This window comes from Heterodontus francisci, chromosome 25, assembly GCF_036365525.1.
Source record: "Heterodontus francisci isolate sHetFra1 chromosome 25, sHetFra1.hap1, whole genome shotgun sequence".
NCBI classification, from domain to species: domain Eukaryota; kingdom Metazoa; phylum Chordata; class Chondrichthyes; order Heterodontiformes; family Heterodontidae; genus Heterodontus; species Heterodontus francisci.
In genome coordinates this window covers 42,291,253-42,318,917 of record NC_090395.1, presented here as the reverse complement: position 1 = coordinate 42,318,917, position 27,665 = coordinate 42,291,253, and positions in this window count along the sequence as shown.

The following is a 27,665-nucleotide window of genomic DNA, read 5'->3' as shown; positions in this document are numbered from 1 at the left end:
GTTACTTTCTCACAGGCAACTGGAGCCCTCCCATAACTCGTTCAAGTTATCATCTTTGAGCCAAGGCAGTGATTGGGAGACATCATTGGGGATATTAAAGCCAAGGTCATCATGTTCTCACTTGACATACACAGACACCACACGCATAGCACACCCACACATTCCACCAGAAATCACTGGACAACCGGAAAGGAAATCCTAGATGCCCTGCCCCCTACCCCCACACCCCAGAGTACTGATGCCAATACTGGTTATTTGACTGAAATCCATTAATTCAATGCAGTATGGAACTGAATATGAAACCTTCCAGTGTCTTTATCCCTAACCATATGACAACCCCAGTGGCTTAGGAAGTTTATCCAGGTAACCACTGAGTATTGCAACTTTAATTTTCTGACCTTTTGCCATAATAGTCCTCATGATGCGCAGATCATGATGCCCTGGCAATGGCAAGGCTTTGGGTAGATTACTTACCAGCAGCAGCTCGTAAAGCTGTCCACTGAGGATTCAAGTGACTGGAGGCAGACACATGGGGGGATGGTACCATTCAATGGTACTAGTTTGGCGGTCCTAGTGCAGGAGGTCTTGATATGTGGTGAAATGTAATGCTCTGTTCCAAGGAGTGTTTAAAATTAATAATATATGGCTGAGACATAGCCCTAATTTACCTCCTCTCCCCCCATCTGCACCCTCACAGCTTCCCGACCCTAATTCTCCTCTTCTGTTCTTTAAAGTGTGCAAGAAGATTTACTCACTCCTAGAGGAACAGAATAAGATATCTTTTATAATGTTGGCAGTAAGACAACTGGGCAGCTCTTACTGCCTCACAGATTCATGTCATCAATTCCTACAGCAGCAAACAGCAGCATGGATGGATCTGTTTCGTGGAGTAGTGGGGGGGCGGGGGGGAAGCAGAATTTTAAGAGTTTTAGGATGGAGCACCTGGTAAGACATAATCATATCATAATTGGGGCCCAATTACAATAAGAAACCGTGACGTATTGCTGGACCATTTCAAACTGGATCATACAAGTCATTTCGTATTAATTCTACTTCAGCTGTTTTTTTCCCCCTTATTCTTTCTCAAGATGTGGGCATTACTGGCAAAGTCATCATATATTGCCTATCCCTAATTGCCTTGAGAAAGTGGTGATACAACTGAGTGGTTTGTCAGTCCACTTCAGAGGGCAAGTGAAGAGACAATCACATTGGTCTGGGACTGGAGTCATATATACGTCAGACCAGGTAAAGACGACTGGTTTCCTTCCCTAAAGGACATTGGTGAATCAGTTCCTTTTTTTAAAAAAAGACATTCAGTAGCTTCATGGTCACCACTATTGTTACCAGCTTTGTACTAAAAATGTGTGAAAACCCCTACATTAGATACAATGAAATAAAACAATCTCAATGTAGTACCAAGACAAGCAAAGCCAGAAAGTCCCAGGTCCTAATTCCTAAACTCTGGAATTCCCTCCCTATGGCTCCACCCTCTTCCTCTCAAGACGCTCCATAAAACCTACTTCATTGTCCAAGCTTTTGTTCATTCGCCCTAATATCTCTATGTCACTCGATGTCAAATTTTGTTGATAATGCTCCTGCGAAGCGTTTTGGGATGTTTCACTAAGTTAAAGGCACTATATAAATTCAAGTCATTGTCATTGTTGTCCAAGCTGAATTAGCTGAGCTCATACCAGAAGGTCACAGGACGGAACATAGACCGCACACCCAAAGGACCGAGATCTATGCTGACGTGACAGATGCAGGATTTGGTACATTACATTACAATTTCTTTTGGTTCTACAGACTACATAGGGAAATATCTGTCCAGGTTACCACTGCCGATTGTTATCCAGTGAATCCAAGCAGGGGATTTGGGGTGTTTTTTCTCTGCAATCCTGCCTGAAGTTGAATAGGCATAGAATTGTTACAGCACAGAATGTGGCAGAGAAAGTTGGAAAATTCAGGCAGTGAGGTCTACTTATGCCTCAATATCCTAACTGAGATTTCCATTCCCCTACCATCAGGATTATCGCTAGCTGTGGCTTCCCTATCTACTACTTCTGTCCCTTTAACGATATCACTACCTCTCTGCACTTGCACTGTCTGGCTTCCTATTGATAGGCAGCCCACCATGCATATGAATTCTGCCCTAACAAAATGGATCGAGGCTGGGACAGATATGGAGGGATGTCTCAGCTTCTTGCAACTTTGCTCCAAAGAGGAAAAACACCAGCAATGCCCCTCACATGTGTATGGATATCCCTTTCTGAATTGAAGACATAATATGAATCTTCTCAAAAGTACACTGGCAATATACAGCATGCCTTGCACTGGCGCATGGTGAATAAACAAAATCTATACATAAACACATTAGTACTTCAAGGGTTAATCCTTATTTTCAGACCAAAAGTATGAGCAAAATAAATAAATAGTGAACTTCAATCACCTTTTATATGCTTGGCTACACTGAGCAACATTAGCAGTGCAAGCCATATATCAGTCTGTGAAACACTCACTTCCTCTCTTAGCTGGAGGTATGTAACCTGGGAGTGAGTTGGACTTTAAGCCAAAAGAGAAGACTGTGATTTCTTCCAGAATAATGTAAAGTGTTGACACAATTAGCATTTCAATTAACGATAAAAGTTCACAAATTAAAATCCTCAATTTCAGCTATCAAAATCAAGAGGGTTGAGAAAGAGAAATTTCAAGCAACATCAGTGTGAAACATCCAGCCTCATTGTGCATGTTGTTAATGTATTATTGCAACATGGTGCAGATCACATTAGTCATTCTGTTACCATGGAAATGTCTCCCTCATGTTCATACTTCATTTGCCCTTTCAGAAAATTATGCGTCCATCAAAAACGTGTGAGTAAACTGTGCTCAGCACTTTCCATTCATCCACGTAAATGCCCTTTATGCAATCTGAGTCTGTATTTCATCAGAGTGGGGAGTTTAATATATAGCGTGTAATCAGGATTTGCAAAACTGTAAGGCAAGTTCAGTTATAATGTGATGCTAAGAATCCCTCTACAATATTTGGGTTCAAGAGAAACAGCAACATGAAAGACATTGCTCCAAGTAATCAGAACAAATGTGAAAGAGCTGCTCCATTTAAATTTAAAACCCACTACATTCAGGAAATTCCTTACAAGAACATAGCTATTGGAACAGAATAAAGCATATTATTGTTGGGCACAAATCTGAGAAACTTTATAGTCATTCTTCTCCTCCAAACTATTTTCCAATATCGATGTTGAGGTGCAAAGTTATTTCATATAATACATTAAGAAAGTGGATATTTCAAAATTCTGATTCTTTAACAAATTACAAATTTGGGTTATTTGCAATTTATACACAGCTTGAAATGTATTTATGTCCTGTGGGACCTCCTCCTCCTCCTCTCCAGAATAGACAGAACAGCTTGTGCAGGTACTCAGTAAAAGTTTTACATCCAGTCTTGTAAGTGTCTCCAGGAAAGCCACTTTGCCATTCTTCATAGCGGCCTCTATTTCTTTGATGGGCAGTGTTGCATTCAAGATTGCAATAGTGGCCTATTGTGGGATGCAGTCCAACATAATGATACAACGTTGAACAACCCCTCAAAGAGCTGCATCCATTGTTGACATATTAGTTACTCAGCCCTTATCAGTGATTTACCATCCCTACTCTTTACTGGTACCACCCCATCATGCTGTCGACCATAGACAGCCATTACTTCTGCATAGAACTGCCTCATGTGATACCTATTAGCATATCTCTGCAACTTCCTGAAATAGCTTACGACCATCAATCTTGCAATAGGCATAGCTTGATTTGTACTTTGTGGCAAAAGTCTCTATAGTCTTTTTTGGTCATCAAACTGGGGTAGGTAAGATTTGATAAGCTTTCCTCTTCATATCAAGCAGGGGCCAAATGGATTCTTCATTGTCATTACATCAATCTTGGCACAGTCTAGATATGAATCCAATATTCGGCTTAATTGCCTGATATAGCACATTCCAGCACCTTGCATTCACTCACAAAAAATGCAGCTTGAGGCCAAGACCTCCCTTCTCCTCTCCCAGCCATCATTTCTAGCCCCCAGAGAAGAGAGGACAGAGAAAGAAGCCATGGAGAGCATAAAGAGAAAAAAAAAGTGAGAAGCAGAAGAGAGAAAGATATGAAAAACAAAATGGGAAAAAGCAGAAGAAAAAAAAGTGAGAACCAGAAGAGATAGAGGGTATAGGTAAGTAGTTTGCAATGCGTAGTAGCAATAGATTATATTGGATCCTGGGTGATACAAGCAATAAAACAAAATACACATTTCAGCAGGAGATTGAGTTTTGACAGGGTGCAGGTCTGGTCCCACCTGGAGAACTGTGCATAATTCTGGTCACAGGTATTACAAGGAAAATATCCAGGCATTGGGGAGGATACAGTAAAGGATGACAAAAATGATAGCTCAGGTTAGGCATTTGGGTTGTGAGGAGAAGCTGGAGTTGTTTGCAATTGTCATAAGAGTTTTGTTTTTTTAAACTAAGGGGTCTGTGTACCTTTAAGACTGAATGTTGATTTGATATTCGAAGTGCAGGCTGTAAAACTCATATCCAAAGAACAGAAAGATTTAAGAATGTCTTGTGACTTCACGGTTGAAAGCTTTCAGTTTCAGTTCAACAGTGAGAAAAGACCAGCTAGCAGAGAACTGGGGCTGTGATTTGCTGATAGACCAGAAAAAGACCTATTCTCTCTGAAAATAAGCTTTACATTTCATGGAAAGAAGTGCTACATTTAAGGTGTGGTTTTGACCTACCTGAAGAGAGAGAAAAGACTGCTGTGGAGGAGAAGACTCAGAGAAAGAGGAGTTGCTGCTGCCTGTGGAGAAAGGCTCCTCTGCTGAGAGGAAATCTGCATTATTAAAGGTAGAAAAATTGCTATTGTCTCCAGTCACTGGAAAATCTCTGCCTCAAGAGTGAGTTTTGTTGCTTTGTGTGTGTGTGTTTTTTAAGTTCCTGAAATCTCAAGAAAGTCTCTACTTTTAGACTGCGACTTTAAAATTTAAATAGGCCTGTTGCTCCACCTTAAGCTGAAAGATCTGTGTGATGCCTGCTGCAGATGAATTGCTTTGAATGCTCACCCATCACAAACTGTTCATCAATCTCACGTGGAAAGACATCGAGTGGCATCCAACTATTCGACTCTGGGACACCTCACCAATCCGAAATATCCAACCAGACTTACCCAGTTATTTTATTATTCCTAAAAAACAGTTCTAATTTAAAACATCATTTTAAAACTGGTTAACTGCTGTTTTTTGAATGCATGTCTGTTCATGAGGGTTAGGAAGATTAAGGAGTTATAAAATCTTTTCAGATTGATTTATCTCATCATTTAAAACTTGGTTTATTACTACATAGTTAATTTTTTTTTGTTTAAAGAAACCTAGTTTGGTGTGCTCTATTCTGGGGGATAAATAAAGTATTTAATTTGGCTAATTTCCAGGAGGTGGGAAACTTTACTAATACGCTGTGACCTATGGAGTAGTGGGACTGAATTAACAGTGTATTACTCCCACCTTGGTTGTCACACAATGTCGAATGGAAGGCTCAGTTTGATCTTATAGGAATATTCAAAATCCTAAATGGTATGGAGAAGATAAAAGTCAGTGGGGTAAAATTTCCAGAGCAGTTTTCCCGATCTCCCGCTGAACTTTAGCTGAAGTGTAGGAGAAATGCTGTAAGTGACCTGTAGAAATGTTACTCTAATGTGTTTAATACTGTCACACATTCTAAAGGAGAACCTGTCATAGCCACTAAGCGCACTGCACTGTTGAACTACAAGAAAGCCCCCAGCGAGTTAACATCCGTAGCACTTAAAGTAGCCAGAAGCGCTGCACAAAGAACAGCCAGGCGCTGTGCAAATGACTACTGGCAACACCTATGCAGTCGTATTCTGCTGGCTTCCGACACCGGAACCATCAGAGGAATGTATGATGGCATTAAGAGAGCTTTCGGGCCAACCATCAAGAAGATCGCCCCCCTCAAGTCTAAATCAGGGAAAACTATCACTGACCAATGCAAGCAAATGGACTGCTGGGTGGACCACTACCTAGAATTGTACTCCAGGGAAAATTTTGTCACTGATACTGCCCTCAATGCAGCCCAGTCTCTGCCAATCATGGATGAGCTGGATGAACAGCCAACAAAATCGGAACTCAGTGATGCCATTGATTCTCTAGCTAGTGGAAAAGCCCCTGGAAAGGATAGCATTACCCCTGAAATAATCAAGAGTGCCAAGCCTGCGATACTCTCAGCACTCCATGAACTGCTTTGCCTGTGCTGGATGAGGGAGCAGTACCACAAGACATGCACGATGCCAATATCATCAACATCGATAAAAACAAGGGTGACCGCAGTGATTGCAACAACTACCGTGGAATCTCCCTGCTCAGCATAGTGGGGAAAGTCTTTGCTCGAGTTGTTTTAAACAGACTCCAGAAGCTGGCTGAGCATTTCTACCCTGAGGCACAGTGCGGGTTTCGAGCAGAGAGATCCACCATTGACATGCTGTTCTCCCTTCACCAGCTACAGGAGAAATACCACGAGCAACAGATGCCCAGCTACATTGCTTTCATAGATCTCACCAAAGCCTTTGACCTCATCAGCAGACGTGGTCTCTTCAGACTACTAGCAAAGATCAGATGTCCACCAAAGCTACTATGTATCATCACCTCATTCCATGACAATATGAAAGGCACAATTCAGCATAGCGGTGCCTCATCACACCCCTTTCCTATCCTGAGTGGCATGAAACAGGGCTGTGTTCTCACACCTACACTGTTTGGGATCTTCTTCTCACTGCTGCTCTCTCATGCATTCAAGTCTTCAGAAGAAGAAATTTTCCTCCACACAAGATCAGGGAGCAGGTTGTTCAACCTTGCCCGTCTTAGAGCGAAGACCAAAGTACGGAAAGTCCTCATCAGGGAACTCCTCTTTGCTGATGATGCTGCATTAACATTCCACACAGAAGAGTGTCTGCAGAGACTCATCGACAGGATTGCGGCTACCTGTAATGAATTTGGCCTAACCATCAGCCTCAAGAAAACGAACATCATGGGACAGGACGTCAGAAATGCTCCATCCATCAATATCTGCAACCTAAGCTCCGGATGTGGTTCAAGAGTTCACCTACCTAGGCTCAACTATCACCAGTAACCTGTCTCTCGATGCAGAAATCAACAAGCGCATGGGAAAGGCGTCCGCTGTTATGTCCAGACTGACCAAGAGGGTGTGGGAAAATGGCGCACTGACATGGAACACAAAAGTCTGAGTGTTTCAAGCCTGTGTCCTCAGTACCTTGCTGTACGGCAGCAAGGCCTGGACAACGTATGTCAGCCAAGAGCGACATCTCAACTCATTCCATCTTCGCTGCCTCCGAAGAATCCTTGGCATCAGGTGGCAGGACTGCATCTCCAATGCAGAAATCCTTGAGGTGGCCAACATTCCTAACATATACACCCTACTGAGCCAGCGACATTGAGATGGCTTGGCCATGTGAGCCATATGGAAGATGGCAGGATCCGTCACTGGTATCAGACCCACCAGCCGTCCATGTCTGCGCTTTAAAGATGTCTGCAAACGCGACATAAAATCCTGTGACATTGACCACAAGTCATGGGAGTCAGTTGCCAGTGATCGCCAGAGCTGGCGGACGGCCATAAAGGTGGGGCTAAAGAGTGACGAGTCGAAGAGACTTAGCAGTTAGCGGGAAAAAAGACAGAAGTGCAAGGAGAGAGCCAACTGTGTAACAGACCCGACAACCAATTTTATCTGCAGCGCCTGTGGAAGAGTCTGTCACTCTATAATTGTCCTTTATTGCCACTCCAGGCACTGCTTCACAAACCACTGACCACCTCTAGGCGCTTACCCATTGTCATTCGAGACAAGGAGGCCAAAGAAGGAATGTGTTTAATCCTATCACACATTTTTAAGGAGGGCAAGACCTCAAACATACGAGAGGGAGAAGGAACCTTTTTTAAGTTGTTACGACCAGGTGAGAAAGGGGTCTAAGGCTCCCCTTCTCAGCCTTGTCCTGGTTTGGCAGTAAAAGGTTTTAACTCTTAAAACACCTTTTTTTAGCTTTTATCTCAGTGAGTCCATTCTCACATCTCTCTGCTTGATTTCTTTGCCATTACAATTAAACAGATTTTCACAGATTTAGCAAGAAAGGTGTAAGTTTATTAACCTTAAAACTTTAATTCAGTTAAAACTATGGGATGCGACTATGCTAGCATGCATACGCGATAAACACACATGCAAATAGAGACAGAGGAGGAGAAAGAAGGGGAAAGGTTTGAAGTAATAGCTGGAGTTCAGTTACGGATGGTCATAGGGTTGGAGGAGGTTACAGAGAAAGGGAGGAGTGAGGCCTTGGGGGTTTGAAAACAAGAATGAGACTTTTTAAAAAAAATCAAGGCCTTGCCTGATCGGGAGCCTATGTAGTTCAGCAAGTAAAAGGATGATAGGTGAATGGGACTTGTTGTGAGGGAGAGTATGGGCAGCAGAGTTTTAGATGAGCTCCAGTTTATGTAGAGTGGAAGATAGGTGGCCAGCCTGGAGAGCATTGTAATTAAGTCTAGAGGTAACATGGATGAAGGTTTCAGCAGCAGATGAATTGAGGCAATGGCAGAATCAGACAATGTTACAGAGGTGATAGCAGGAGGTCTTGATGATGGAGTAGATATTTAGTTGGAGAAAACTTCTGCTGATTTGGTACTGAATGTCAGACAAACAGTCTGACAATATGGAGACAGTGGGAGGGATGGAGAGTGAGAGATGGCAGTGAGGTAGAGTTGGGTATCATCAGCATGCATTTGAAGCCCAGATGATGTCAGCGTCTAGATGAAAAATAAGAAGGATCGAAGGATAAATCCTTGGGAGAGGCCAGGGGTAACAGTGCAGGAGCAAGAAGAGAAGCCTTTGCAGGTAATTCTCTAGCTACACCTGGATAGTTAGTAATGAGACCAGGCAAGGCATTTGAGGTGGATGTGTAGACAACCATGTTGAAGGCTGCAGACAGGTATAGAAGGATGAAGAGAGATTGTTTACCATAACCACAGTTACATAGGATGTCATTTGCGACTTTGAAAAGGGTAATTTCAGTACTGTGTTTGGCGGAAACCTGATTGGAGGGATTCAAATATGGAGATGCAGGAAAAGCGGGCATGAATTTTGGAGCTGACAGCATATTCAAGGACTTTGGAGGGGGAAGGGAGGTTGGACATGGGGTGGCAGTTTGCAAGGACAGAGATGTCAAGAGTGAGATTTGAGGAAAGGGGTGCTTAATTTGATGAGAGAGGCCACATGAGATGACAAGGTTGAGGGGTGGCTGTAAATATGGGTTGGGGAGTTTATACTGAGGGAGCGGTTAAGGGAGAATGGGGCGGTGGTGGTAGTAGACTTAGAGGAGAGCGACCATGATAAATTGAGAAGAAGTTTGAAACCAGCAAGTATGTGGAGCCACTCAGTGCAGAAGTTGAGGGAGGAAGGCAGTGAAAATAGCTCAGTGAGAAACTTGGTGTGGTGCTTAAGTGGTTGCTGATGGAGAATGAGGATGTTAAATGAGAGGTGAGAAGGGAGGAACAAGATAAGATGGTCAAAGAAAAAGACCCCAGAGGAGTAGGGGGACAGACCAATGTGTGATTTGGTGATGAGAGCCATTCCATCACTGGAGCACTTTGGGCAGGGCAAGTGGTGGCAGATATAGCCAGGAGGGGAGGCTTCATTTAAAGGAGAAGTGGTTATCACCCATTTGCTTGGTTTCATCAGGGACATGGTGTCAGTACAATCAACCACACAATAAGCTCGTGGATGACGAGGGAACTTGATCTCACATGAATGAAAATTCTGGAGAGATGCGCGAAGAGGAGCAGTGATAGCTGATTTACTGACAGAGTCCTCAGAGTCAACATTGAGACGGTTGAGTGGGACAGAAAGGAGGTTAGAAAGATTAGCCTCCAGTGAGCACTCTGTGTGGGAAGGTAAGTGAGAGAGTAGGTTGGGGCAGTTGGGCTTCTTGCTTGTAAGGAGGCAGTGAGAAAAATCTCAGTAGGCCCTTGAGGGGATTCCAAGACAGGCACAGAGTGAAGCTGTCGGCTTATCTAAGAGGGAGCCAAACCTAGGATGTCTGGAGGGTAAGAAGGTCAAGGAGTACTGAAGGGTTGAATTCGGGATTTGGGAGGGCAGAGTACACAAGAGGGAAGAAATTAAATAAGCATGACACGAGGAGAGAGAGGTTTAGGAGATATAAAGGAAAAGAAAAATAGGGGAGAAAAAGAGGAAGAAGAAGTGATGGGCTTGGGTTCCAAATGGCAACCAAATCATGCATGCAAATGGACACAGGGAATACTCAAATTACATAGGCCTGTTTATGTAGCAAGATTTACATGAATATGTCCTGGTAATAAATGAGGAATAGAGGGAAGACAATAAGAGGGAGTCCAGAGTTAAAGTCAAAGGTCCTGTGATATAATAATGTTGGTATAGGTAGACTGGAGTCAGCTTGGATGAATTGATGTCCAGCTTGGGTGACAAGTGTGGAGGGCGAATAAGTCCAGAAGCTATTTGAGGTGTAGAGTATCAGAGGACACACTGCCAGAGGTAGTTCAGTGGGAATGAAAACCCAGGAGGTGTGGAGAATCAATAGTAGGCCAGAATAACTGTGGCACAGTTGAAGGTTCCGTAAGATCAATCTTGAGGTGGCTAAAGAAAGGACTATGGCCCAGATGTGTGAATTTCTGGCCAGAAATCACATTGTAGCTGAAACTGAAAAACCAGTAGGACAGTTACAAGTTCATCAGGTAACAGCAGCAGTGGGTGGGGGAAATGTTCATAGGATAGACAACGTTACATTAAAACTTAAACAACGGAATAGATCAGAGACACAGCTGTGTCTTTCAGTGCAGTCCAGTGGAGAAGCATAGTCTTGATATCCAGAGAAGTCCAGGAATTTGGAAGCCAAACTTGAGCAAGGATCCAGTGCTTGCTAATGAAAACAAAAAGAATGCATAGTCAGGGGATGGGCAGTGGGGAGTAGAGCATGGCTACCCAACCCAAACCCGACGGGACCCAACGACATGTGTCGGGTTCAGGTCAGGTCGGGTCGCTCTTCCGGCTCTGACATTCGGGCTTGGGTCGGGTCGGACCGGGTCAGACACAGTCTATCACCACCTCCGGTACGTGGCTCCAATTTTAATATACTTTTTAAACTACCTTTCAAGTTCAGTTACAGTTTCTGTTGCTTATCTGCACAAGCTTAAAAAGTGAAAAACGGAAGCCAGGTTAGCTGAACATTCCGGTGCTCGGGTCGGGTGGGGCGCGGGAAAAATGAAAGGACTCAGGCTGGGATGTGGTTCTGTCGGGCTCGGATGTGGTTTCATTTGCAGACCCGCGCCGGCCTTTAGTGGAGAGTTAGCCCAGGTATCTTTAAACTTGCTGGTAATTTGTTGTTAGGACTAAAATGCACCTACAAATGTGGATTCATTTAACTACTTAGACAAATGTGGTTTAATTAAAGAAAGCCAGCATGGATTTGTTAAGGGCAAATTGTGTTTAACTAACTTGCACGAGTTTTTTTATGAGGTAACAGAGGGCTGTTGAGGGTAATGGTCATGGGAGTGTTTTTTTTCTGTTGTTTAAAGTTAATGGGGGGTGGGATCTGTGTACCTTAAAGACTGAGAGGTGTTCTCTCTCTGGGAACAGTCTGTGCAAGCAGCAAACCTGTTTCCTTGGCAACAGCAAGAAAGAGAGGCCACCTGCTGTATTGTATTGTATTAGTTAACTGTGTGTAAAGACTGGCCAGAACCAGTTTGATCTGGAGTCCAGCGAAGTGTGCTCTACACTGAAGGAAGCATTCTGCTGTCTGAGCAGAAACATCTACTTTGGTCTATAGACTGTGTTTGGCCTGGAGAGGAAAAAAAACCCAGAAAGGAAATCTTTGTATTGTTGGAGGTAGCAAATTCATTTTTACTTTCAATTTGTAAGAAGTCTTTGCCTCAGGAGTGACTTTCTGTTGCTTTTTGTGTTTCTGGGAGTTCTGGAATTCTCAGTAAGGTTTCTGATAGACTGCCAATTTTAAAATTCAAATAGACCTGTTGCCATACTCCTTGATGAAAGAACTGTGTGAAAGCCTGCTGCTGCTGAAGTGTTTTGAACCCTATCCCATTAAAGATTGTTCGTCAAATTCACCTGGAGACTTTGAGTAGTATCTGACTATTCAACTCTGGAATACCTCACTGAACCGGGAACGTATCTCACAGACTTACAACCCAGTTATTTTATTATTCCTAAGAAGCAGCTCTAATTTTTAAAACAGCGTTTTGAAACTGGTTTTCTGTTGGTTTTTTAATGCATGTGTGCATGCATGAAGGTTAGGAGGAATAAGAAGTTATAAAGTCTTTAGACATAAATTTATCTCTATTGTTTAAGATTTAGTTTATGAATAAATAATTAATTTGTTGTTTAATGATACCTGGTTTGGTCTATTTTACTCTGGGGGGTGGGGGGGAGGGAGGTTAATAAAGTGTTTAATTTGGCTCATTTCCAGTAGGTGGGAAACTTTAATATACTATGACCTGTGGAGTAATGGGACTGAATTGACAGTGCATTGCTCCTGTCTCAGTCATAACAGTAATGCAATTGATGTAGTGTACATGGACTTCCAAAAGGCATTGAATGAAGTGCCACATAAAAGACTTATCTGAAAAGTTAGAGCCCCTGGAATAAATAGGACAGTAGCAGCATAGATACAAAATTAGCTGAGTGACAGGAAACTGAGTAGTTACAAATTGTTGTTTTTCAGGCTGGAGGAAGGTATATATTGGGGTTCCCCAGGGGTCATTGTTGGGACCCCTGCTTTTCTTGATGTATATTACTGGCCTAGACTTGAGTGTATAGGGCACAATGTCAAAATTTGTAGATGACACAAAACTTGAAAGTATTGTGAACTATGAGGAGGATATTGTTATGAGGAGGACATAGACAAGCTGGTGGAATGGGATGACAAGTGGCAGATGATATTTCATGCAGAAAAGCGTGAAATGATTAATTTTGGTAGGAAGAACAAGGAGAGGCAATAGAAATGAAAGCATATGATTTTAAAGGGTACAGGAGCAGAGGGACCTGGGAGTATATGTACACAAACCAATGAAGGTTGCAGGGCAGGTTTAGAAAGTGATTTTAATGAAGTATTGGATCCTGGGCTTTATAAATAGGGGCATAAAGGACAAAAACAAGGAAGTTGTGATGATCCTGTATAAAACACTGGTTCTGGACTTTTGAAAGGATGTTAAGGCATTAGAGAGGGTACAGAAAGCCTTCACGAGAAGATTTCCAGGGGTGAGGAACTTCAGTAATGTGACTAGGTTGGAGAAGCTGGGTCTCTTCTCCTTGGAGTAGAGAAGATTAAGAGGAGATTTGATAGAGGTGTTCAAAATCATGAGGGATCTGGACAGAGTAGATAGGGAGAAACTGTTCCTATTGGCTGAAGGATCCAGAACCAGAGGGCACCGATTTAAGGTGACTGGCAAAAGAAGTAACAATGGCATAAGGAAAAGCTTTTTTTTACGCAGTGAGAAGTTAGGATCTGGAATGCACTGCCTGAGAGTGTGGTGGAGGCAATTTCAATTGAGGCCTTCAAAAGAGAATTGGATAATTATCTGAAGAGAAAAAAAAATTGCAGGGCTACAGGGAAAAGGCAGGAGAGTGGGACTGGGTGAATTACTCGAGAGCCAGCATAGATACAAAGGGCCGAATGGTGGCCTCCTGTGCTGTAACCATTGCATGATTCTATGATTAGAGCCAGAGGAACTTAAACAGTGGAAAAGAGGGGATTCAGGAAGAAAGTGCAAAGGATAGTAACAGATGACAGAGGGTAGTCTTATGTGCAAAGGAGCTCCCTAGGGAAGGGCCAACCCATGAGCCATCTTTAATATAGCATGATGCTGGTTAAACAAGCACCGACATACTATCAGTGCATTGGTCTGGTGGGTTATCTAGAACTGAGTGCAAAGGACCCCAGCTCCTACTGTTGCAACTATCCCTTCAGTTTACATTTAATGTGCTAGGCTGCCTGGCTCTGATTACTGAAGAGGACTATGTCAATTTCAGTATTTCATCACTAAACGTGACATCTTGATCTGAAGAAATGAGAATTAGCTCCTCTTCCCCATTACATCAAAGGTAGCTCATTAGACAATTGAAAAGTATGAGTTTGAGTCCTTTCTAGGTAAGCACCAAAGAGTAGAAGCTTCCTCCAGTAACGTGGTGATCAGCACAACTCACTATAAAATGTGCAAGAGCATTGCCTGGGACCTCCTTCACCCTAATATGGGCACATATCAATACACCATCAATTGTTCTCTTTCTAGGTAATGGTAGAGGGTAGCACTCTTAATCAAGGATAGCATTGGTGCAATAGTTAGAAATGATCTTGGTTTAGGAGATCAGAATGTAGAATCAGTTTGGGTGGAGATGAGGAATAGTAGGGGAAAGAAGTCACTAGTAGAAGTGGTCTACAGGCCCCTAACAGTAACCACAATGTAGGACCAAGTGTACAAGAAGAAATATTGGGTGCTTGTGATAAAGGGACAGTAATACTCATGGGTGACTTTAATCTACATATAAACTGGAAAAATCAGATTGGCAAAGTAACCTGGATGAGGAGTTCATAGAATGCTTTCGAGAGAGTTTCTTAGAGCAGCACTTTCAGGAACCGACCAGAGAGCAGGTTATATTAGACTTGGTATTGTGTAATGTAACAGGATTAATTAATGACCTCAGAATAAAGGCACCACTAGGTAGCAGCAATCATAATATAATTGAATTTAATATCCAGTTTGAAAGAGAAAAGAATGAGTCAAAGACTAGTATTTTAAACTTAAATAAGAGCAACTATTTGGGCATGAAAGCTGAGCTAGCTGAAGTAAACTGGGTTACCAGGCTAGGAGATAAATCAATAGAGAAGCAGTGGTAGACATTCAAGGGATTTTTCAGAATACTCAGGATAAGTAAATTCCTACTGTAAAGAAAAATTCTAAAGGGAGCACCCACCATCTGTGGTTAACTAAAGAAGTTAAAGAAAGCATCAGACTTAAGGGAAAGGCATATAATTACGCAAAGCTGAGTGGCCGGTCAGATGATATAAAGGTGGCATAGAATGACTGACTAAAAGGTTAATCAGGAGAAAGAAATTAGAGTATAAGAGGAAGCAAGCTAGAAATGTAAAAACGGAAAAGAGTAAGTAAAGTGAGTGTTGGTCTTCTAGAGAGTGAGAATGGAGAGTTAATAGCAGATAACAAGGAAATGGTGGATCAAATGAACAAATATTTGCTTCTGGCTTCACTATAGAGGATACAAAAAACATTCCAGTAATAGCTGTAAATCAGGAGGTGGAAGGAAGAGAGGAACTTGGTGAAATTACAATCACCAGGGAAGCGGTACTGACCAAACTGATTCACCAAAGGGGAGCTAAAAACACTTATTAAAAATAAAACCCTGTTGCAGTAAGACCAGGTGAAGGCTGAAAGAGAACCCTAGACCTCTTTCTCATCTGGTCATAACAGTTCCATCAGCAAATATAACCCCTCTATTCAAGAAGGGGGGGGGGGGGAGGCAGAAAGCAGGTAACTATAGGTCAGTTAGCTTGACGTCTTTTGTGGGGAAGGTGTTAGAATTAATCATTAAGGAGGCAATAGCTGGGCGCTTAGAAAAACTCAAGTACTAGGGAATAGTCAGCATGGCTTTGTGAAAAGGCGATGTTTAACCAATTTATTGGAGTTCTATGAAGGAGTAACAAGTGCCGTGTATAAAGGGGAGCCTATTGACATACTTGGATGTCCAGAAGGCATTTGACAAGGTGCCACATAAAAAGTTATTGCACAAAAAGTTGGTGCAGTGGGTAACATATTAGCATGGATAGAAGATTGGCTAGCTGGTAGAAAACAGAGAGGATGCACAAATGGGTCCTTTTCTGATTAGCAGGATGGGATGAGTGGAGTCCCACAGGGGTCTGTGCTGGGGCCTCAACTTTTTACAATTTATATCAATGGCTTAGATGAGGGGAGTGATGTCATGGTAGCTAAATTTGCCGATGACACAAAGATCGGTAGGAAAGTATGTTGTGAAGAGGACATAAGGAGCTTGCAGACCGATATAGATAAGTTGAGTGAGTGGGCAAAAATCTGGCAGATGGAGTATAATGTGGGAAAATGTGAAGTTGTTCACTTTGGCAGGAAGAATAAAAAAGCAGAGTATTACTTAAACAGAGAACGACTGCTGAACTCCGAGGTGCAGAGGGATTTAGGTGTTCTGGTGCATGAGTCACAAAAAGATAGTACACAGGTGTAGCAAGTAATAAAGAAGGCTAATGGAATGCAATCCTTTATTACTAGAGGAATAGAAAATAAAAGTAAGGATGTTATGCTTCAGCCATACAGGGCATTTGAGACAACATCTCAAATACTGTGTGCAGTTTTGGTCTCCTTATATAAGGAAGGATGTAAATGCATTGGAGGCGATTCAGAGAAGGTTTACTAGGTTTACCTGGAATAATTGGGTTGTCTTGAGAAAAGGCTGGACAAACTGGGTTTGTTTTCACTGGAGTTTAGAAGAGTGAGTGGAGACATAATTGAAGTATATAAGATCCTGAACTGTCTTAACAAGGTGGATGTGGAAAGGATGTTTCCTCTTGTGGGGAAGTCCAGATCTAGGGGCACTGTTGTAAAATTAGGGATCACCCTTTTAGGACAGATGAGGAGAAATTTTTTTCTGAGGGTTGTGCGATTTTGGAACTATGCCTCAGAAGGTGGTGGGGGCAGTGTCATTGAATAATTTTAAGGCAGGGATAGATTGATTCTTGTTAGGCAAAGGAATCAAACATTATCAGGTAGATGGGAGTGTGGAATTTGATACACACATCAGCCACGATCTTCTTGAATGGCAGAGCAGTTCAGTGGGGCCAAATGATCTACTTCTGCTCCTAAATCGTATGCTTATGTTCTGGGCCTCCATCTTGAGTGGCATGTCAGATCATGATGTTAAGGCTATGAAATATATCCTTTCTGATCGAAATGTCACAGACCTGAAATGTGAATTCTGTTTCTCTCTCCACAGATACTGTTGAGATTTTCCAGCACTTTCTGTTTTTATTTCAGATTTCCAGTATTTTGCTTTTATATTAATACACTATCCAACATTGATTCCACCAGCTGGAGATGTCGCCCTTCAGTTGCAGCACCTTGCAACGCAATCTTGGTATGACCACACGCTGAATAAATAACAAATCTCATACCCAGCTTCAAGGTAAGACCTTCCTGCAGTTGTCATAGCCAGATTTCAAGTTTCCTTGTCAGCTATAGACAGACATTTTCTTTTAGTAACAACAACAACTTTGATTTATATAGCGACTTTCATGTACTAAAACATCTCATGGTACTTTACAGGACCATTGTAAAACAAAGTATGACACTGTGCCACAAAACGAGATATCAGGTCAGATGACCAAAAGCCTGATCAAAGAGGTAGATTTTAAGGACTGTCTTAAAGGAGATGCAGAGGTGTAGGGAGGGTATTCCAGAGCTTGTGGCCGAGGTAATTAAAGACGCAGCCAGCAATAGTCGAGCGATTAAAGTCTGGGATGCACAAGAGGCCAGAATTAGAGAAGTGCAGATATCCTGGAGGGTTATAGAGCTGGAGGAGATTACAGAGATCGGGAGGGGTGAGGCCATTGAGGGATTTGAAAGCAAGGTTGAGAATTTTAAAATTGAGACATTGCTTGAACGAGAGCCAATGTAGGTCAGCAAACACGGGATGTTCGGGAATAGGACTTGGTGCGAGTTAAGCAGTTTTGGATGACCTCAAGTTTATGAAGAGTGGAATGTGGGAGACCAGCCAGGGGTGCATTGGAATAGTCAAGATTAGAGGTAACAAATCCATGAATGAGTAGGGTAGAAGGGCCTATGCAGCATGGCTTGTGACAAGTCACCCATCTTGATATTCTAGATGTTGAAGTCCAGTGACATGCATCAGGCTTACTTGTCAGCAACTCTTCAATGCAGGTCTTCATGTGGACTGCACTAGCAATGCAGAGGCCCAGGCTAGTGCTCTGGGGACATGGGTTTGAATCCCACCATAGCAGATGGTGAAATTTGAATTCAATTAATAAACCTGGAATTAAAAAGCTGATCTAATGGTTACCATTGTTGATTGTTGTAAAAACCCATCTGGTTCACTAATGTCCTTTTAAGGAAGGAAATCTGCCGTCCTTACCTGGTCTGGCCTACATGTGACTCCAGACCCACAGCAATGTGATCACTCTTAAATGACCTCTGAAATGGCCTAGCAAACCACTCAGTTCAAGGGAAATTAGGGATGGGCAATAAATGCTGGCCTAGCCAGCAATGCCTACATCCCATGAACGAATAAGAAAAAAAAATCCACCTCACAGCTTCACCTTGGGTTTTCAAAAGCTGACAGATCTTCTATTGTATACCTTGTACCATATACTTGTGGAACTCAGCTTGGTGGAATGTGCATTAAAATACAAAAAAATCTATGATTACTGTAATTTCTCCCAGTTGATCCTGAGGAACCAGCAACCACCCCAGTCAAATTGGTGAGATTTTTGTCCTCTTGCACAGCTGCCTCTGGCTACATTCAAGCCATGTTACTAAATATACATTGGGGTTAGCTGCTTTACAGACAGGCAATGCCATGGCCCAGAATTTGCTGGAGCAGGGCATCTTGCCATATGTTTGATTTTTTTTTTTCCCCCACATCCTTCAGCTCCAATTATTTTTGTGACACAAGTTACTGGAAGTGTGAGCGGATAATGGTGAAGTGAGGTCAAAGGGGCTTCTGGGGACTTTGTGAACAACGGAACCAATAGTTCATCTCCTAAGCCAATGAAATTTAAGGTTAGAGAAAGAAACCGAGTAAATGATGGAGAAGGAAATAGTGAATACAGTCAAATTAGATCCAGAAAGGAAAATAGAGAGGGAAAGAAAGATTAGATTGAGAGAGGGGAACAATGCAGAAAAAAATTAATTTAGCAAACCTCTAGGAATAAATTACTAACTCCAGGAGCAAGACGTTACCATTTCAATTGTTCACTTTCTGATCCTCCAAGGCTGGATGTCATGTCAGATCTTTAAAATATCATTATCATGATGCTTACACCAAGAAATCACAGCCCTGACTTTCTATAGGGAGTTTAATTCATCATGTATGGCACAAATCCAGAATTTACTTGACATTCATGGAGAGATTGACAGTGAGCTACCATTTTCACGAGGTTCTCTCTTTGGCCTCCTTGTCTCGAGAGACAACGGGTAAGTGCCTGGAGGTGGTCAGTGGTTTGTGGAGCAGCGCCTGGAGTGGCTATAAAGGCCAATATTAGAGTGACAGACTCTTCCACAGGTGCTGCAGTAGAAATTGTTTGTCGGGGCTGTTACACAGTTGGCTCTCCCCTTGCGCTTCTGTCTTTTTTGCTGCCAACTGCTAAGTCTCTTCGACTCGCCACACTTTAGCCCCGCCTTTATGGCTGCCCGCCAGCTCTGGCGATCACTGGCAACTGACTCCCACGACTTGTGATCAATGTCACAGGATTTCATGTCGCGTTTGCAGATGTCTTTAAAGCGGAGACATTGACAGCCGGTGGGTCTGATACCAGTGGCGAGCTCGCTGTACAATGTGTCTTTGGGGATTCTGCCATCTTCCATGCGGTTCACATGGCCAAGCCATCTCAAGCGCCGCTGACTCAGTAGTGTGTATAAGCTGGGGATGTTGGCCGCCTCGAGGACTTCTGTGTTGGAGATACGGTCCTGCCACCTGATGCCAAGGATTCTCCAGAGGCAGCGAAGATAGAATGAATTGAGACGTCGCTCTTGGCTGACATATGTTGTCCAGTCCTCGCTGCCATAGAGCAAGGTACTGAGGACACAGGCTTGAATCACTTGGACTTTTGTGTTCCGTGTCAGTGCGCCATTTTCCCACACTCTCTTGGCCAGTCTGGACATAGCAGTGGAAGCCTTTCCCATGCGCTTGTTGATTTCTGCATCGAGAGACAGGTTACTGGTGATAGTTGAGCCTAGGTAGGTGAACTCTTGAACCACCTCCAGAGCGTGGTCGCCGATATTGATGGATGGAGCATTTCTGACGTCCTGTCCCATGATGTTCGTTTTCTTGAGGCTGATGGTTAGGCCAAATTCGTTGCAGGCAGCTGCAAACCTGTCGATGAGACTCTGCAGACACTCTTCAGTGTGAGACGTTAAAGCAGCATCATCAGCAAAGAGGAGTTCCCTGATGAGGACTTTCCGTACTTTGGTCTTCGCTCTTAGACGGGCAAGGTTGAACAACCTGCCCCCTGTTCTTGCGGGGAGGAAATTTCCTTCTTCTGAAGACTTGATCGCATGTGAGAGAAGCAGGGAGAAGAAGATCCCAAACAGTGTGGGTGCGAGAACACAGCCCTGTTTCACGCCACTCAGGATAGGAAAGGGGTCTGATGAGGTGCCGCTATGCTGAATTGTGCCTTTCATATTGTCAGTGAGCTACCGTTTTCACGAGGTTAATGGCAGAGTAATGCAAGTCATTCAGCAATTTGTGGCGATTCGCAACTCATGGTGCATCCTCACCACATTTTTTTTTATGCACTAATAATGACATGAATCATGAAATCGTCATTATTTGCCCAGCAATTCTGGGCAAATATATAACAAGGAATATTGATGTCTAGATTAAATACCTTAATTTCTGAAATAAGGTCATTCTATAACTACAGGTTCAGTAGGAAAGGCTGATATCCTCAAGGGTTTAGAAGAATGAGAGGTGATCTCATTGAAATGTATATAGTTCTGAGAGACCCTTATAGGATGGGTACTCCGAGGCTGTCTCAACTGACTGGACAGTCTAGAACTAAGGGATATTCTCTCAGGATAGGGGATCCACCAGTTAGGACTGAGATGAGGAGAACTTTCTTCACTGAGGGTTGTGAATCTTTGGAATTCTCTACTCCAGATACTCAGTCATTGAGTATACTCAACAGTGAGATCAATCGATTTTTGAACACTACGGAAATCAAGGGATAAGGAGATAGGGCAAGAAAGTAGAGTTGAGATAGAAGATCAGCCATGATCTTATTGAATGGTGGAGTAGGCTCGAAGGGCCATATGGCCTACTCCTGCTTTTATTCTTATGTTCTTGGGTCAAATGCACTGAATTAAGTAATGGTGGATTTTGCTACCTCTTGCTTTCTTAATGTGTAAGGATAATGGTTCTTCAGTATATTTGTGTTTTGAAGAAATGTAATTGAATATGGCGGAATTCGCTTATGATCAACTAGACAAATCACCCAAATGATTATAACTGATCAACATAATAGAACGTATCTCAACCAATATCACTCAAACCAGATTATCTGATCATTGTCACTTTGCTGATTTTGGAGCTTGCTGTGCACAAATTGGTTGCCATGTTTTCTACATTACACCAGTGACTACTAGTCAAAATAATTTAATTGACTGCAAAACACATTGAAACATCATGAAGCTGTGAAAGGTGATAGAAAATGCAAGCTCTTTCTTTGCTTTCAGTTATTCCATGATCCCTGATGTGTTGTGTTGGGGATTACATTTTATTGAAAACATTCACTGCATATAAGTTTAAGTACACATGGAAAAGTTTTATAGGCGTAATATTGTAAGGCAACAGCAGTGGGTCTTAAGCTGTAGCCTCATTAGTCAGGCACATTGTCGATATTTAACTGTTGCTCAGCAGTTAAAACACTGGAGACAATGAGATTTGCTGCAAGAATTAAGTCATCCTCGTTGGGTTCCAATGTTCGCTTTGGAAACTGGCAGAACAGTTCTATCCTGACTTTTTAACTATTTAAGACCAGTTAAAAGACAATTAAAAATCATCAATAATCATTGTTAACAAGGTACAGTATTTCTCTTTTAATAAAGAGAAAATAAATCTTTGAAGAAACTGTCCTGCAGAATTCACATATTTCCACAATTGTTGTGGAATTAATAAAGGGCGTCTTTGTAGACTTTACCAGAAGTCTTGGCAGTTTTGTATTGAGCCTCCTTACTAGTACCGAGGGGAAAGGCAGCCAAAATCTCACAACAAACTGATGTATCATGCATTGATATGATACAGGTTTCCACCCCTGAGTTTCAACATTTTTTACCAATCTAAGCCATGTAAAATCTGAACTCGGAACTGTTTTTCTACAAGAACGGAAGGAGGAAGGTGAATCACCCCAAACTGTTCACTTGGGCGGCACAGTGGCGCAGTGGTTAGCACCGCAGCCTCACAGCTCTAGGGACCCAGGTTCAATTCTGGGTACTGCCTGTGTGGAGTTTGCAAGTTCTCCCTGTAACTGTGTGGGTTTTTGCCAGGTGCTCCGGTTTCCTCCCACCGCCAAAGACTTGCAGATGATAGGTAAATTGCCCCTAGTGTGGGTAGTGGTAGGGAATATGGGATTACTGTAGGGTTAGTATAAATGGGTGGTTCTTGGTCGGCACAGACTCGGTGGGCCGAAGGGCCTGTTTCAGTGCTGTATCTCTAAATAAAAATAAATAAATTAGCAGTCATTTATAAAGCAACATTACCTGAGGCTGGAAACAAGGGAATGGTATTTGGGGAAGGGCATCTAATGAAACTTGGGAACAATACTAATCGAAGTACAAAAGAAAGGAAGAGTTAAAATTACATGTAATTCTTAAGAAGGTCAGAATTCTAGCATGTTACAATTTAATTTCCAAAGCTACACTGTACAAAACACATGTTACAAATCAGCAGCAATAAAGACCTAGTTCTTTCTTCCTTAATCCTAGTTAAGGAAGATAAGAGAAACCATATGTGGAGAGAGAACAACATGCACTTGCCATCAACTTGCTGGCAAGTATTCAGTCTCCCGGGACAATACCAGTTCCATTTGATATTAATTTTGAGTTGCCTCTATTTACTTGGAGATATTAACAACAGCAAATGCTTGAAACCTGAAGTATAAACAAACCTCTGTGTTTGAAAAGAGAATAGATAGTCACTATTTAGGGTGGAGGTCCTTTGTCAGAACTAAGAACTGGAAATAAATGAGCGCCAACTGAGCAAGATGAAAAAGGGAACAACAGAAAAAAGTCAGAAGTTGAGTTGCTGACTCATATCACAAATAGAAAATTAATGGTTTTGATAGTCTTTTACCATTTTCATTTTTTTTTTAAATGACTGCTGGATAAGACGCACATCACCTCAGTCAGGCAGAAGAAATGCATTAGAGATAAATTTTTATGATTTACTGCTCCCAATGCAGATCTTTGCATGCTCAGAGCACACATCAGGAATTCGAGCGGAAAGATGGTGTGCAGCTTGTGTAATTTATGGTTCAGAACCGCTCCACGTTACAGAATAGCTTTAGAATGTAAATTATAATGGATTCAAAATACCCTTAAAAGTATGAAAATAAGGCAGTGAAAGACAAGGGAAAGATGCACAAAAAATCCCAAGTGAAAGTGGAAAGGAGAATTTTAATTACTTTGAATTGGATCTTTGGTGAATGGAATGTTTCATTGTTGTGTTATTTATACGAGGGCAACTTCCTTTCCAGAAGGAAAGATTCATGGTAAGTTTCTAAATATTGGACTGCATGTTAAATGACAGCAGTTGGAAAGATCACTTTCAGTTCCCTTTTCCAAATGAATTCTGCACAAGCTGAAAGCTCATTTGGGAGACTATTTCGGCATATGTACAATCATAGAATCATAAAACAATATAGCACAGAAGGAGGCCATTTGGCCCATCACACCTCTGCTGACTTGTCAGAAGAACTATTTAATTAGTACCTCACCCCGTAACCCTACAAGATTTTCTACTTCAAGTATTTATTCAATTCTTCTGGTGGCTGACCCTGCTGCTACTAGCAACAGATTCTTCTTATTTGCTCTGGCAAAACCCTCAATGATTTTGAAGCTCTGTCATATCACCTTTTAACCTCCTTTGCTCAAAGGAGAGCACCATAGTTTCTGTAGTCTCTCCATGTAATTGAAATCCCTCAAGCTGATTTCCATTCTAACAAATCTCCACTGAACCCTCTCTAAGGTCTTGACATCCTTCCTAAAATGTGGTGGCCAGAAGTGAACGCGATACTCCAGTTGGTGCCTAACCAGTATTTTATAAAGGTTTAGCGTAACTTCTTTGCTTTTATACTCTATGCTTCTATCTAGAAAGCCGACGTCCCATATACCTTCTTAAACAGCCTTCAAAGATATGTATATATATCCCAGGGTCTCTCTGTTCCTGCACCCCCTTTAAAATTGTACAATTTAGTTTATATTGCCTCTTCTCATTCTTCCTAGCAAACTGAATCACCTTGCATATTTCTTTACACAAGCAAACTTTCATCATACGAGTATTTTCAGAAAGGGATTTGTTTTATATCTCACATCTCAGCAGTTGTTTGCTGTAGGGGAGACTGGTATAGGGAACTTGTCATAGTTCAGGTCCCTGTAACTTGAGAAAGCTTGCCTGCTAGACACACGCATTATATGAATACCTAATCAGAAGGTAATGAGCTCAGGAGTAAGACACCCAAATCCTATGAATAGGGTAATCAAGAGGTTGACGAGGTGAATAATATAACCAAGGCAGGATGAGGTCAGGGAAGGCAACAGGTGGGAGATGATGTAATCCAGAAACAGTTTATCAAGTAAACCTCTTGTAAAACTGTATAAAATGACTCCTGGGACAATGTACTAGCAGAACCCCTACAATCATTCGTGAGTAGGACTTCTTGCATGCTCGTAATAAAAGATCACTCGTTTGAACAAGACATCTGACTCTTGAGGCATTTTTGGGTATTGGGGCAAACCCACACACTTACATTTGGAGTAGTCGGCAGGATACACCACATCAGGACCGTGACAGTGAAGAGACCAATCAAGGGATGAGTACCTTTTTATTTTACCACCCATAGTTAGGAAAGGTCTATCTCACAGTCACGGGACTGGTACTTTAAGTGGGTATCAAAGAACCAACCCTGGACACTTGAGTGCCAAGCGATCAAAGAACGCACTAGGGTAGTAGGTCACGAGTTGAGAGAACCATGCAGGAGGCCGTGCTGAGAAAGACCGCAAGGCAGACCTTCACACGAAGTTGAGCTGCGCAGGGGATTTAAAGGGTATCCCACAGGTCCATATACCACATAGGGGATTTAAAGGATATCCCACAGATCAATACTGTTCAGGCAGACCACATTCTGACAGAATGACCAATAGTGCAGAAGGCCTAGATTGGGGATCGGGTGGCGGGGGGGAGGGTGTGAAAATTTGACCAGTAAAATGAAAAAAGGTGGGTGGAAATCTAATGGCACCCACCCCCCCCCACCCCCCCCCCACCCCCAAAGAGCTTAGTGGAAGTGCCAAAAGAAAGGTCAGGAGGATAAGGCGATTAGGAACAGAATTAATTCTTATATAGGACGCTGCTTGCAAGTCCATAAACATTCCCATAAGCAGAAACAAATCAACAGCGAGTCCAGAAAAAAGTCCAGAGATAACAATAAGTTTCAGAAAACAATTGGTAGAGATTACATTGGAAGTACCACAGTAGTCTAGAATGCTGTTGAAAGGACAAAAGAAGGACAACTTATGTGTTTGTATGCGTCTATGTTGGTGTTTGGTCTCTGTGTTCGGAAGTTGTTGAATGATAAATGTGATTTGCGTGAAGCGCTTCTGAGTGAAGTTGGTGCAAGTTAAAAGAAGAAGCTACGATAAAGATGAGTGTTTAAGTTATCAGGAAGCATTGCTTTCTAACTTGCTTTGTTTGGTAGTGAAATTTATAGGGTGGGTCCAGATTGTACAAATTTCAGATAACCCTGTCAGTCAGGCAGAGCAGTAGATGCAGGTGTCCACAAGTAAAGCCAGACAAATGAAAGCACTCTGGCTGTTGGCTTATCAGGCTAACTGTAAGTGGCAAGGGGGAAAGTGTAGACATTCGGAGTTGTAATTGAGGTAATTTAAGGAAAGAGAAGGAAGTTAGGTGTGCCATAGTTGACAGGACAAAGAATCAATTATAAAAAGAAAGGGGTAAATGAGGGGAGGAACGACCCAGACATATAGAAGAGACAGGTCAGTGGACTGGGAAAGTGGAATTCCTGAAGGCATATTGTGCGATGTATCAAGTGAAAGGGAAAAGAGGGAGGCGCATGAGAGATTGAAGCAGAGGTGTAGCAGAGCAGAGAAGAAGCGAGGCGATGTTAAGGCCACCTACCGGGTTTTGCAAGACCAGGATAAACCATGCATTAAGCACTATCAGAGGAAGGGTTAGAGGAATGGCTCTAGGCACCTAGAATGAAATGAAGACTTGGGTAACTAGGGCTAAGGGCCTCAGAAAAGGCAAAGCATATCAGCTAGTTCAGAATACTCATCAAAGAATGACTATGAAATGCTACTGAAAAACCTATTGGAGTTTGCCTACTTTGTGAGAGTTTATCTTTTTCCTTTAGTTTCCATTTAGAGTTGGTGCAAGACATTTGAAGAAAGGAGAATTGGGACCCGTTGACATTTTTTTAATTCATTCATGGGAAGTGGGCGTCACTGGCTATGCCAGCATTTATTGCCCACCCCTAATTGCCCTTGAGAAGGTGGTGGTGAGCTGCCTTCTTGAACCGCTGCAGTCCATTTGAGGTAGGTAGACCCACAGTGATGTTAGGAAGGGAGTTCCAGGATTTTGACCCAGCGACAGTGAAGGAACGGCGATATAGTTCCAAGTCAGGATGGTGTGTAACTTGGAGGGGAACTTGCAGGTGGTGGTTTTCACATGTATTTGCTGCCCTTGTCCTTCTAGTTGGTAGAGGTCATGGGTTTGGAAGGTGCTGTCGAAGGAGCCTTGGTGCATTGCTGCAGTGGATCTTGTAGATGGTACACACTGCTGCTACTGTGCGTCGGTGGTGGAGGGAGTGAATGTTTGTAGATGGTGTGCCAATCAAGTGGGCTGCTTTGTTCTGGATGGTGTCGAGCTTCTTGAGTGTTGTTGGAGCTGCACCCATCCAGGCAAGTGGAAAGTATTCCATCACACTCCAGACTTGCGCCTTGTAGATGGTGGACAGGCTTTGGGGAGTCAGGAGGTGAGTTACTCGCCTCAGGATTCCTAGCCTCTGACCTGCTCTTGTAGCCACAGTATTTATATGGCTACTCCAGTTCAGTTTCTGGTCAATGGTAGCCCCTAGGATGTTGATAGTTGGGGATTCAGTGATGGTAATGCCATTGAATGTCAAGGGGAGATGGTTAGATTCTCTCTTGTTGGAGATGGTCATTGCCTGGCACTTGTGTGGCGCGAATGTTACTTGCCACTTATCAGCCCAAGCCTGGATATTGTCCCGGTCTTGCTGCATTTCTACACGGACTGCTTCAGTATCTGAGGAATCGCGAATGGTGCTGAACATTGTGCAATCATCAGCAACCATCCCCACTTCTGATGTTATGATTGAAGGAAGGTCATTGATGAAGCAGCTGAAGATGGTTGAGCCTGGGACACTACCCTGAGGAACTCCTGCAGTGATGTCCTGGAGCTCAGATGATTGACCTCCAACAACTACAACCATCTTCCTTTGCGCTAGGTATGACTCCAGCCAGCGGA